This window comes from Tupaia chinensis, unplaced genomic scaffold (assembly GCF_000334495.1).
Source record: "Tupaia chinensis unplaced genomic scaffold, TupChi_1.0 Scaffold149184_1, whole genome shotgun sequence".
In the NCBI taxonomy this organism is placed as follows: Eukaryota; Metazoa; Chordata; class Mammalia; order Scandentia; family Tupaiidae; genus Tupaia; species Tupaia belangeri.
Window position 1 is genome coordinate 1,269,221 of NW_006209032.1, and position 14,028 is coordinate 1,283,248.

General features: G+C 45.5%; 1 pseudogene; it reads right to left on the reverse strand.

The window, feature by feature from the left end:
• Positions 1-11,979: 11,979 nt before the first annotated feature.
• Positions 11,980-12,491, reverse strand: LOC102499493 (40S ribosomal protein S16 pseudogene; annotated as a pseudogene).
• Between the last annotated feature and the right edge of the window lie 1,537 nt (positions 12,492-14,028).

Below are 14,028 nucleotides of genomic sequence, written 5' to 3' on the forward strand. Positions count from 1 at the left end.
GTCGACCGCGGTTCGCGTCCCGGACCTGGTGGCTTAAAACTCACGCTGGGCACGTGTACGTGCGTGCCCAAGATCCCAGGAGGAGAATGGAGGAGAAGGGATTGCGGCGTGACCATCCCCCCTGGGGGGTGATTTCTCGCTTTCTGTCTCTATGTCTCTCTCTGTCTGGCGAGCGCACGTGCCCTCTAGCGAAAACCTCTCCAAAAAAAAAACAAAACTGATGCTTAGGCCTCACATCCCAGCAATTAATTAATTAATTAATTAAAAATGTTTTAAATGTTTGAAATCTTTTTTTTTTAATTTAATTTTTTTTATTCATTTACTTTAATTTGACCAGAGAGTGACACAGAGAGAGAGAGAGGGAAAGTGAGAAAGCAAACTGCCAGGTCCGGGACTTGAACTGTGGTCAGTCATATGAGAGTGTCCAGCGCCTTAATCATAACATCATCTGCTGGTCCCCTAATTAATTTATAATTTTTTTATTTTTTAAAAATTATTTTGTTTAACTTTATTGATTTATCAATTTATTTTCATTTGACCAGAGAGGGACTGAGAGAGAAAGTGTGAAAGCAAGCCACCAGGTCCGGAACTCTAACCACAGTCAGCCATATGGGAGTCCAACGCCCTTAACTACCATGCCACCTATTGGCCCCCTTGCAATTAATTTGTAATTTGGAAGGGGAATCAGAGGAGAGAGAGTCCCAAGCATTAGTATTTTTTACAAGTTTCTAGGTGATTTTCATGTGCAGCCGATGTCAAGAACTACTGACACAAACTTCTTTTCTTTTCTTTGTTATAGGTTGCATGCACTTGCCAGATAGAGACAGAGAAAGAGCGAGGGGGCGGCAAAAACATCTCCAGCCGGGGGGATGGTCACACCACAATCTCCTCTCTTCCATTCTCCTCTCAGGACTCTGGGCACACAGGCACACGTTCCTGACATATCTTCTAGCTGCCAGGTCTGGGACTTAAACCTTGCACTTGACCATGTGGGATCCAAGCCATCTTAGCTGTCACTCCATCTGGCTGGCCCAGACCTTTTTTTTTTTTTTTTTTGTAGAGGTTTTTGCTATAGGGCACGTGCGCTCACCAGAAAGACAGAGAGAGACAGAGAGACAGAAAGCGAGAAATCACTCCCCAGGGGGGGATGGCCACGCTGCAATCCCTTCTCTATTCTCCTCTCGGGATCTTGGGCATGCATACACACGCGCCTGGCGTGAGTTTAAGCCACCGGGTCCGGGACACGAACTGCGGTTGACTACATGGGAGTCCAGTGACATAGCCATTACTCCCATCTTCTGGTCCCCAGACTTTTTTTTTTTTTTTTTTGGAGAGGTTTTTGCTATAGGGCGTGTGCACTTGCCAGACAGACAGAGAGAGACAGAGCAATAGAAAGCGAGAAATCCCCCCCCCCCCCAGAGGGGATGGCCACGCTGCAATCCCTTCTCCTCCATTCTCCTCTCGGGATCTTGGGCACGCACGCACGCACACGCACCCGGCGTGAGTTTAAGCCACCGGGTCTGGGACTCGAACTGCAGTCGACTACGTGTGAGTCCAGTGATATTTCCATACACCAGCTGCTTGTCCCAGACTTTTTTTTTTAAATGATATATTCTTCCACTGAAAAATGCATACACATTTATATATACATACGTGTGTGTATAAATGAGATGCAGATGTTTCAGTCCCTTCTCTCTCTCTTTTTAAATAATTATTTATTTATTATTTTCTAACTTGACCAGAGAGAGACAGAGTGAGAGAAAGGGAAAGTGAGAAAGCAGGCCACCAGACTCAGAACTCAAACCGTGGTTGACCATGTGGGAGTCCAGTGCCCTAACCACCACGCCACCTACCTGCACCCCCTTGTCTTTCCTAAATGCCGGGCAGTGGCTGCTGTACTCTGCACTGCACCCTGACCCGGAGACCACTTCGAGACCGTGTCACTGCGCAAGCCCTCCAGGTCACCCTGCCACCGGCAGCTGGAGAATGTCAGTGTGTGGTAGATGTTATAGGAGTTAAAAAAAAAAAGATAAATGGGGCCAGATAGTAGTACAGCGGTAAAACTCGAGGCTCTGTGAAATAGTCCCACATGGCCAGGTGCCCAGTTCAAGTCTAGAGGCCTCCCTGAGTCCACTGGGCTTGTGGATGCCCATGATCTAGGGCTGGCTGAAGGCAAGGGGTGGAATTCAACATTGGAACCCTGTTAAGGGTGCTGTCTGTCATCTGAGCAGGAAATAAATAAGTGAACTTAAAAAAATAGTTAAATACTCTTAAGTTTTCTTATTAGTTTGCTGGAGGGTGCCTGTGCTCACTAGAGAGAAGGGAAAGTGAGAAGGCAACCCCCTAGGGGAATGACCACGCCACAGTTCCTTCTCCTGTCAAGATTTTGGGCACACATGCACTCGTGCTTGGTGGGTTTTCCAAGCTGCCATGTGGGATCCAGCCACTTTACCAGATTATTGGCTGGCTCACATAATTTCTCTTCTAGATTATATATTTTTTAATACAAATGTAAGAAGTTGTCACTACATCATTCTCAGTTAAGAATCGTGGAGCATCATGAACACGCGTGACGTGGAGTCTGGGCATTGTCTCATGGTTCTGGCTTTCTGACTGGTGTGCTGTCTGATTTCCATTTGATTGATAGTCTGTGACGTGACTTACGCGTTAGTTACAGAGTATGTGAAATACTGCTCTCAAATAAAACTGACTTTTTCAGTCTACTTTTTAATGGGTTATAGAGTTTGGCATTTTTTTCCGGCACTGATTACTGAGACCATTTCCCCCCCTACTGTCGTCCAAACACCCAATGTGTGAGTGCCACCCCCAGCCCATCCATTTAAAATGGTCCTATGGGCTGTGTTCCTTTAGGGAATGCTGCTGCGGGCCAGGTGGAATTCTGGGAGACCCCCTTTAATCCATAGTCACAGTAAAAGTGAATGGTGACTTGGCCCTGAATTAAACCAAGTTAGAGAGTTAGCCTTAGGGGCCAGCAGGGATGTTATTAAAAAGAGATATTTTCCTTGGGACCAGCAGTTAGCGTAATGGCTATGTCGCCGGACTCCCACGTAGTCGACCGCGGTTCGCGTCCTGGACCCAGTGGCTTAAACTCACGCCGGACACGTGTGCGTGCGTGCCCAAGATCCCGAGAGGAGAATGGAGGAGAAGGGATTGTGGCGTGGCCATCCCCCCAGGGGGTGATTTCTCGCTTTCTGTCTCTCTGTCTCTCTCTGTCTGGAGAGCGCACGTGCCCTGTAGCAAAAACCTCTCAAAAAAAAAAAAAATTAAAAAGAGATATTTTCCTTGAGTTGAGTCACCACTTCTACAGTTTGTTCTCTACTTTTCAGGACTAACAATAGTAGATGTTTAAATGTCACCGTAATATAGTCAGGTCCGTGATGACCGATTCACATTAACTAATTCATGGATGGAAACTGACCTAGTCACAGGAATCAGGTAGACTTGGGTTTATATTCTGATCTTGTCACAGCCACTAAACACAAGTATTTTCATTCTTTTTTTTTTTTTTAGTTGCCAGAGGGCGTGTGTGCTGGCCTGAGAGAAAGTGAGGAAGCACCCTTCAGTGGGGCCTGGCCACACCACAGTTCCTTCCCCCCAGTTCTCCATATCGTCAAGATCCTGGTCATGGGGACAGCAGTTGGTGTAATAGCTATGTCACTGGACTCCCGTGTGGTCGACTGCAGTTCGAGTCCCAGACCTGGTGGCTTAAACTCATCCCGAGAAGAGACTGGAGGAGAAGGGATTGCGGCGTGGCCATCCCCCCAGGGGGTGATTTCTTGCTTTCTGTCTCTCTGTCTCTCTCTCTCTCTCTTTCTGGCGACCGCACACGCCCTATAGCAAAAAAAAAAAAAAAAAAAAACCTCCAGAAAAAAAAAAAAAAAAAAACCTCTCCAGAAAAAAAAAATAGTCTTTACCCTACAACAGAGGAGGAGTCCACAGGATCTGGACGGTGTGTCTTCCCAGGTGGGCAGTCTGTGTCACCTCTGACTTGACCACCAGTGGCTGCCACCCCCTGCTCTGCTCCTGCAGTCAGGTCCTGCACGCAGGGTACTGGGAGGTATTCTCTCTCTCCCTGTGGGGCCTGATCTACAGTACCATCCCACCCCAACCCACTGTTACTGTCCATGTGCTCCGGAGGTTATGGAGGGCAGAGCTGTGTGGTGGGAGACAGTGGCGCTGACCGCAGAATAGGGAGCCTGGAGAAACCGGGGCTGTGGAGAAGTTGACTGTGTATTCTGGACATCCTGAATTTCAGCTGGAACAGCAGCAGTCATTTAGCCAGCAGTGGCGATGTGGTCTGGAGAGGGCAAAGGGCACAAGTCGAGCTCATTTTTCACGTTTCTTCTCCTTTGCATATGCCTTCCTTTCTGCCCGAATGCTGTCCTCCCCCTCTTGTTTGTCTGCTGAACTGCTGTTTGTCTTTTATCAGCCAGTTCAAGGGTTTCCTTTTCTGCACGCCAGCAACCCTATAAGGTACGTGCTATTATTATCCTGGTTTTATAGATGAGGAAATGGAGGCACGGAGGTTAAATAACTTGTGCAAGGTCACACTGCTAGTAAGTGACACTGGGATTTGAACCCAGGCAACATGGCTCAGGATCCACGCTCATAACCACTTCACTCCATTGCTGCTTCTCCTTGTTTTTAAGACAGCTTTTTTTGTTTGTTTGTTTTTGTTTTTGTTTTTGTTTTTAGAGAGAGATTTTTGCTATAGGTTGCATGCACTCACCAGAAAGACAGAGACAGAAAGTGAGAAATCACCCCCCCACCCCCCAGGAGAATTGACCACATTGCAATCCCTTTTCCATTCTCCTCTTAAGATTTTGGACATGCACACGTGCCCTGGGTGAGTTGGGTTTTTTCTTTTGGGGGGTGGTCGGCAGGTGACATGGTGGTTAAGGGTGCTGGACTCCCACATGATTGACCACGGTTCGAGTCCCAGGCCTGCCGGCTTCCTTTCTCACTTTTCCTCTCTTTCTCTTGCTCTGACCCTCTCTGGTCAAATGAATGAATGAATGAATGAATGAATGAATGAATGAATGAATGAATGAATGAATGAATGAATGAATGAATGAATGAATGAATGAATGAATGAAAGAAAGAAAGAAAGAAAGAAAGAAAGAAAGAAAGAAAGTTAAATATTTCTTTTTTTAAAAAAGAATTATTTTATTTAACTTTATTTAACTCGAGCCACAGTCGACCGTGTGGGAGTCCAGCGCCCTTAACCACCTGCCACCTGCTGGCACCTGTCCTCCCCTCCCACCCCTGTGTGAGTTTTAAGCTGCTGGGGCCTGGACTCAAACTGTGGTCGCCTATGTGGGAGCCCAGCAATGTAACCATTACACCATTTTCTGGTCCTTACTTATTTTAATTTGACCAGAGAGAGAGACAGAGAGACAGACCAACAGGGAGAGGGACAGTGAGAAAGCAAGCCACCAGGTCTGAGATTAGAAACGTGGTCGGCCAAGTGGGAGTGTACAGTGCCTTAACCACCATGCTACCTGCTGGCTCCAGCTTTTTTTTTTTTTTTTTAAAAGAGATTTTTGCTATAGTGTGTGTGTACTCACCAGAGAGACAGAAAGCAAGAAATACCCCCTAAGAGGAATGGCTACTCCACAATCCCTTCTCCTCCCTTTTCCTCTTGGGATTTTGAGCACACACACACACACGCACCTGGTATGAGTTTCAAGCCTCCAGGTCCAGGACTTGAACTGTAGTCAGCATGTTGGAGTCCAGCAATGTAGCCTTTCTGCCATATGCTGGTCCCCATTCTATTGCTTCTAAGTATGCAGCAAGTACTTGTCGCAGGAATAAGATGTTTCCAGTGGCCATCTCTACACAAGGACTTTAAGTAATGGGCCCCTCTCCCTTTTCCTTTTCTTTTTCAGTTACCAGACAGCACCTGTGCTGGCCAGGGAGAGAGCAACCCCATGCAGGGTCGGGGGCGTGCTGCAGTTCCTTCCTCTATAGCTCTAACCCATTGGGGTTTGGGCATGCATGTACACATGCCTGGTGTGTGTCTCAAGCCATGCATAGGAGCTGAAGTTAGAACTGCTGCTGGCCATGTGGGGCCCCTCTCCCTTAACCACGAGGCTGTGGGATGAGTCCCAGGTTTTCCCTTTTAAGACAGTATTCCCAATGAGACAAAAAGCAATTTCAGAATGTGTCCTAATATGTTTTTCTCTGTTCCTCTTATCCTTGTGTTGGTTCAAGCCCTCCTTGTCTTTTATGTCTGTTATTAAAGTGGGCCATGAATGGTCTTCCCACTTCGTACATTTCTTCAATTTGCCAGCGTGTGCCTGTGCTTGCCAGAAAGAGACAGCGAGAGGGAGAAAGCACCGTGCAATGAGACATGGCCACACTGGAACCCCTTCTCCACTTCTTCCTCCTGTTACGATTTCAGGCATGCGCACATGCACCTTACATCATTTTTAAGCAGCCAGGTCCAGGATTTGAACCATGTGGTCGACCATGTGGGATCTGGCTCCCTTAACCACTAGACCACAGGGCCAGCACCCACTGTGTGTCTTACTCCTTTGACGATACTATTATTAGAATTGTCTTTCTAAGATGCATTTGTGACCCCTTTACCCCCTTATTGGAGAGCCTTCAGTGTCTCTGGTGTGCCCAATTCCTGATCCAAACTGAAGAGTAAGCTGTTCTGTCCCCAGTTTAGAATATTCCAGAGAAGGACCTTGACTGCGTTGGCTTGGGTCAGGTTCCCATCCTGGAACAAGTTACCATGCCGGGGCAGCGAGAACAGTGTGTTTTGCCCAGCTTGGATCATACACCCAGTTCTTTGGCCAAGTTGGAGGTGGGGGGCAGGGTACGGAGTAAAGCCCCACAAAGCCTTTGAGTCTGGGAGAGGCCACTCCCAAAGGACACCTCCGGTTATCTAGCTGGAAGGAGGAAGGGGTACCAGGTGGCACCACAGAGGCGGCTGGACTCACGTGTGCTAAGCACTGTGCTGTGGCCCTTCAGCCTTCCCACTTTACTTCAGCAGATGTTCACTCTGTTGGCTCTGGGGCAGCAGGAAGCAAACAGGCTGCATGATGTGACGACCCTGCCACAGGAAAGCTGCAGGGATTCCAGAATGCAGTAGATGGTTCTATTAGCATTCATTTCAGAAAATGAAAACAAGCGTTCTATTTAATCACATCTTTACTTTTCCACAGTCGTCAGACTTAAATGGATCAACTCCTGGCTTGACTGCTTCCTCATCGGGTGACGTAGGGGCAGTTCTGAGTCTCTGAGTCTCAGTCTCCTCAGCTATAAAGTGGGATGGTAATAGAATTGGCTGTGAGAACACGACATGATGTGTTTGAAATGACTGCTCTAGCACTTGTACATAGTGAGACTCAGACATTTGTAACTAGTAAAAAATGTTTGGATAAAGTATATTGGGTGCTTCAAAAAGTTTATGGAATTAAAGTATCAATTGATTTTGGTGCAACAAAATGTTGAAAGTCATGCATTTTCCATAATTTTTTTTTTTTTTTTTTTTGGTTATTGCCATAGGACGTATGCACTCTCTGGAGAGAAGGAAAGTGAGAAATCACTGCCCAGGAGATGGTCAAGCTGTAATCCCTTCTCCTCCTGAGATTTTGGGCATGCACACACATGTGCCTGGTGTGATTTTCAAGGTGCCAGGTCCAGGACTCAACCCACAGTTGGCCATGTGGGAATCCAGTGCCTTACCACTATGCCACCTGCTGCTCTCCCCTCCCAGCATGTTTTTTTTTTAAGCCACTTGGACCGGGATTTGAACTGTGGTCAGCCATGTGGAATACAGTTCCTTTAATCACTAGACTTTGAGGTCAGCCTTCTCTCTTCTTCTAAATTGTAACATGTATTAGAGGAGTAAGAATCTTCCAGTTTTTCAGTAGCATAACAGCTCTAAATGGTAGTGTTTTCCAAAGAGAAAAATCTCAAGTGGAATTTTTTAAGTGATTTATTTCATTTCTTTTTTTTTAAATAATTATTTAACTTTATTTATCTATTTATTCATTTTAATTAGTCCAGAGAGGGACAGAATGAGAGGGAAAAAAGAGAGAAAGTGAGAAAGCATGCTGCCAGGTCTAGAACTTAAACTATAGTCAGCTATGTGGGAGTCCAGTGCCCTTAACCACCATGCCACCTGCTGACCCCAAGTCATTTGTGTCATTTCTTAATTGGGGCTCACAGTTCTAATGCTACAAAGAGCATACCAAATATATTTATGCTTGGTTGAGATGTTTGTGCTGCTGTTGTTTTAATCAACATATAGTAATTGTATGTACTTGTGGAATACAGTGTGATTTTTAAAAATGATTATTTACTTAATTTTATTTGTTATTATTATTTTTAATTTTACCGGAGAGAAAAAGAAAGGGAAAGTAAGAAAGCAAGTTGCCAGGTCTGGGCCCCCAACCATGGTTGGCCATATGGGAGTCCAGTGCCCCAACCACCACGCCACCTGCCAGCCCCAGTACAGGGTGATCTTTATGTGAATATGCATATATTAATTTTAAAAAGAATTATTTAATTTTATTTATTCATTCACTTATTTTAATTTGACAAGAGAAAGACAGACACATAGTGAGAAGGAACATGAGAAAGCAAGCCTCCAGGTCTGGGACTCGAACTGTGATTGGCCATATGGGAATTTCTAGTGCCTTAACCACCACATTACCTGCTGGCCCCGAATATGTGTGTATTGATTAAATCAGGGTAATTAGTGTGCTTACATTTCAACCACTTGTCATCACTTTGTGTTGGGATGCACCAGTTCCACTTGTTTCTATGTTCTCCCTCTCTCCGTAATTGGTTTAATGCTAAATGCTTACACTTACTGGGATTCCAGTAGTGCTCTCCTTGTGAATGTGCACTGGGTAGGAAGAAGGTAGGCATATACACTCTCCAGAGAGAGAGAGGGAGGGAGGGGGAGGGAGAGAGAAAGCATCCCTTGGGGAGGATGGTCACATGGCAGTCCCTTTTCCTCCATCCTCCCCTGGATTTGGGGGCACACATGAACAAATGACTGGTGTTTCTTAAGCTGCTGGATCCAGGACTTGAACTGTGTAATAGTTGGCCTTGTGAGATCTAGCTACTTTAACCACCATAGCACCAGTTGGCCAGCTAGCTTCTTTTTAGAAGTATAATAATAAACAAACTTACTCTATGCCGGGTATGAGCAAAGTCATATGTATGTTAAAGCTTATCTCAGTTGCTCACAGAAATATGCTGACACCCTCTGAATAGATGGCTTTAGAACTGATGAGCTGAAGCTTCCACCTTGCCCCAAATCCCAAGAAGAGACTGACGGAGAAGGGACTGAAGAATGGCCATCTCCCAGGGGATGCTTTCTCATTTTCCCTCTCTGTATCTCTCTTTTTCTTCCAGCAAGTGCATGCGCCCTATAGCAAATTAAAACAGAAAGAGAGGATGAGGAGGAAGAGGGAGGAAGGAAATGCAACTTACAGCCACAATGAGATACCACTTCCCACCCCCTGGGAGAGATCTAACAACAAGTACAGGGTACAGAGAAATAGGACCCCTTGTACGTGGCTGGTGGTAATGCAGCACGGTGTAGCTGCTGTGGGAAACAGTTTGGCCCTTCCTCAAATGTGCGCAGAGAATTACCATGTGACCCTGCAGTCCCATTCCTGGGTATATAACCAAAAGAACCAAAAACAAGTTCTCCAAACACACTTGTTCACAATGTTCATGGCAGCACTGTTCACTGTGGCCAAAAGGTAGGAACTGCCAAATGTCCACCCGCAGGTGAACAGATAGACAGATAAGCATACAGTGTATACTTGCAACGGGATATCATTCAGCCATAAAAATGAATAAAATACTGAAATACTGTGCAACATGGACGAACCTTGAAAACATTATTTGAATAAAAAAGCCAGGAACAAAATGTCATGCATTGTGTGATTCCTTTCACATGAAATAGCCAGAGTAGTTAATCTGTAGACACAGAAAGCAGGGGCCAGCAGGTAGCATGGTGATTGGGGCACTGGACTCATACATGACCAACTGCAGTTCAAGTCCCAGACATGGCAGCAGCTTGCTTTCTCATTTTCTTTCTTTTTCTCTCTCTCTGGTGAGCACATGTGCCCTGTAGCAAATTAGAAAATAATTATAAATAAAATGGGATGAAACTATACCTAAAAAGGAAAAGAAAAAAAAGAAAAACAGAAAGCAGATTGGTGGTTGCTGAGGGCTAAGAGGAGAGAATGAGGAGTTCGGTTGTTGGGGACAAGCTGTTCTGTGTGCTGAGAAAAATTTGCAGCCAGAAAGTCACGGTGGGTGCACAGCATTGTGAGCAGGTTAAGTGCCCCCCTGAATTACACACTTTAAACAGGTCAATTATACGTTACCTGAATTTCAGCTCAATTAAAAACACAAAAAGAAAAACAAAGCATTATGTTAAGTGAAGGAAGTTAGGCTCAAAGACCACCTATCGTATGATGCTGTGTTTACCAAATGCCCAGAAAAGGCAAAATGAGAGACAGAAAGTACATTAGTGGTAGGCTGGGGCTAGAGTGGGAACACGGTGACTGCAAGTAGGCACAAAAAGGAATCTTGTGGACTGAGGAAATGCTCTAAAATCGAGGCGATGACTGCACAACTCTAAATTTACTAGAAATCATTGACTCACATAAAATGGTGAACTTTATGATACATGAACCATATCTCAATAAGCTCTTAAAAAAAAAAAAAACTATTGAAAGCCCTTAGCCATAATTCACATCAATTTTAAGTACAATGAAAATCGGGAGGAAATGAACCAGAGAAGTAGGGGTGAGTGCAGAAAAAACAAGACTTCTTCCATTTATTCAGTAGAGTACTTGTACACCTGCTACCTGCTAGGCACCGAGGTGAGAGCAGAGAGTGGAATCACTCCTCCTGCTCGCCTCCTCTCATCCCTGGCAACCATCAGTCTGTTTTCTGTTTCTATGGATTAACTACTTTGAATTACAAAATGTTTCTATAGACCAACTATTCTGAATTATAGTCAACTAATCTGGATAGTTCTTTCTTTCTTTCTTTCTTTTTTTTTTTAGATTTTTGACATAGAGGACATGCACTTGCCAAAGAGAGACAAAGAAAGATGGAAAGTGAAAATCATGCTCTTGGGTATGGCCATGCCACAAGCCCTTCTCTTCCATTCTCCTTTCAGGGTTTTGGGCATACACACGTGCCCGGTGTGTTTTTCAAGCTGCCAAGTCTGAGTGGGGCCAATGGAGTCAGCCACGTGGGATCCAGTACCTTAACCACCATGCCACCTGCTGGCCCCTATCCTATCCTGGGCATTTTATATAAAAGAAATCATGTATAACCATTTGTATCTGGCTTCTTTATTCAGATAATATTTTCTTTCTTTTTTTTTTTTTTGGACAGGTTTTGGCTACAGGGCATGTGCACTTGCCAGAAAGACAGAGAGAGACAGAAAGTGAGAAATCACTTTCCCAGGGGGGATGGCCACACAGCAATCCCTTCTCCTCCACTCTCCTCTCAGGCTCTTGGGTACGCGCTTGTGCCCCGCGTGAGTTTAAACCACCGGTCCGGGACTCGAACTGCAGTCGACTACATGGGAGTTCAGCGACATAGCCATTACGCTAATTGCTGGTCCTTCAGATAGTATTTTCGAGGTTCACCCACAATGTATAGTCTGTCGACTTTTTCATTTTTATGGCTGAATGATATCCCGTTGCAAGTATACACTGTGTACTATCTGTCTATTTCTTCACCTGACGGTGGACACTTGGCAGTTCCTACCTTTTGGCCACAGTGAACAGTGCTGGCTCGAACATTGTGAACAAGTGTGTTTGGAGAACTTGTTTTTGGTTCTTCTGGTTATATACCCAGGAGTGGGACTGCAAGGTCACATGGTAATTCTCTGTGCACGTTTTGTTTTTAATCTTAAAACCCCACAGCCACTGTTTATTAGAAAAGTGAACTCCAATCCTTGCCATGGACTTATCAATAGGATTTCTGGTACCGAGCACGGGCACCAGGGCCTCCTCCAAACTTTGTGGATTCGCGGCGACGGGGGTCAGCTACCAGCAAGGTCCGGTCGTACTGGATGAGGATGTCTTTGATCTCCTTCTTGGAAGCCTCATCCACATACTTCTGGTAGGCCACCAGGGCTTTGGAGATGGACTGGCGGATAGCATAAATCTGGGCCACATGGCCACCACCCTTTACACGGACACGGATGTCCACACCAGCAAACCGCTCCTTGCCCAGAAGCAAAACAGGTTCCAGTAGCTTATATTGCAGTGTGCGTGGTTCAGTCATTTCCAGCAGCCGCCCGTTCACCTTGATAAGGCCGTTGCCCCGTTTGCAGTGCGCCACGGCTGTGGCCGTCTTCTTGCGTCCGAAGACCTGCACAGACTGCAGAGGGCCCTTAGACGGCATGGCTGCAGGCAAAGAAGAGCTCCTCACCGCGCGGCCTTGTAACCGGAAAAGGCCTCTGCGCACATTTGAGGAAGGGCCAAACTGTTTCCCACAGCAGCTACACCGTGCTGCATTACCACCAGCCACGTACAAGGGGTCCTATTTCTCTGTACCCTGTACTTGTTGTTAGACCTCTCCCAGGGGGTGGGAAGTAGTATCTCATTGTGGTTTTAATTTGCTTTTTCTTTCTCTCTCACTTTTTTTTTCCTTTTTTTTTTCCATAGGGCACATGCTCTGGCTGGAGAGAGAGAGAGAAAGTAAAAAAGCATCCCCAGGGGGATGACCACTCTGTAATCTCTCCTCCACCAGTCTTCTTGGGATTTAGGGCAGGCATGCACACATGTCCAGTGTGTTTTTCAAGCCACAGGTCTCGGGCTTGAACCAGGCAGTTGCTTTCATGAGATCAGGCTACCTTAACTACCATGCCACAAGCTGGTCTTGCATTTTCTTTTTTCCTTTTTTTTTTTTTTTAAAGAATTGTTTTAGGGACCAGCAGGTGTCATGGTGTGGTGAAGGGCACTCGATTACCACATGGTTGATCATGGTTCTAGTCAGGACCTGGCAGCTTGCTTTCTCACCTTCCCTCTCTCACTCTGTCCCTCTCTGATCAAATTAAAATAAAGTTTAAAAGAATTTAGAATTTTTTTTAAGTTGCCAGTGAGTGTGTTTGCACAAGAGAGAGTGCCCTCCCCCAAGTGAGACATGCTCATGTTTCAGTCCCCTCTTTGCTCTGCTCTGTCAGGCCCATGGTTGTTCGTGCACGTGCACCTGTGCACCTGGCATGGTTCACAAGTCACCAGGACTGGTGTTCAAACCCTGGTCAGCCATGTGGGTTTGACGCTGCTTCCTATATGCATCGCTTAACCAGTATGTTATGGGCTGGTCCTTAACTTCATTTTAAATGACATTTTATGCATTCTAAGAAAGAAGGTGCTTTCACCAAGTTGCATGCATGTGAGTTGTCACCTAGGTTGTGACCCCCAGCCAGTGTCCCAGGGAGGTGCTGGATGTTATCTTCCACGGGCACCTAACTCTGTGGCTGTCAAGCTTAGACTACTTGCCACCCAGTCTGGTTCCACCTTTGCTAGCGGAGGGCTATTTCACCTCTCTTGCCTTAGATCCTTCATTTAAGTAGTACCTCCAAGCCTTTGTATGAGAATTAAGTGATGTAACATTTGCAAAGTATTTAGGTCACGTCAGGTGGTGGTGGTATTTCCAACTCCACAATTGCCAGCATTCTTAGCTATTTCAGTAGAATTTATTTTTGGCTTTTATATTGATTAGGAGTATGTTTGTCTGTGAGTGACAGAAAATTCAAAGTAATAAAACCTCAAGAAAGCCTAAAGTATACCAATCAAAGGCCTGCTCCATGAACAGGGAGTTTTCATTAAATTGTCAGGACTTCAGGTTGTCCTATCCTGCCACTCTGCAAACCTTATTCTCACTCTTTGCTGGAGATGGAAGTCAAAAGAAGATGAAAACTAAGTAAATCTTAGGAAATATAGCCAAAGAATTGATGATGTGTTTGCCTGTGGAGTCCAGGAGTTGGGAGTAGGG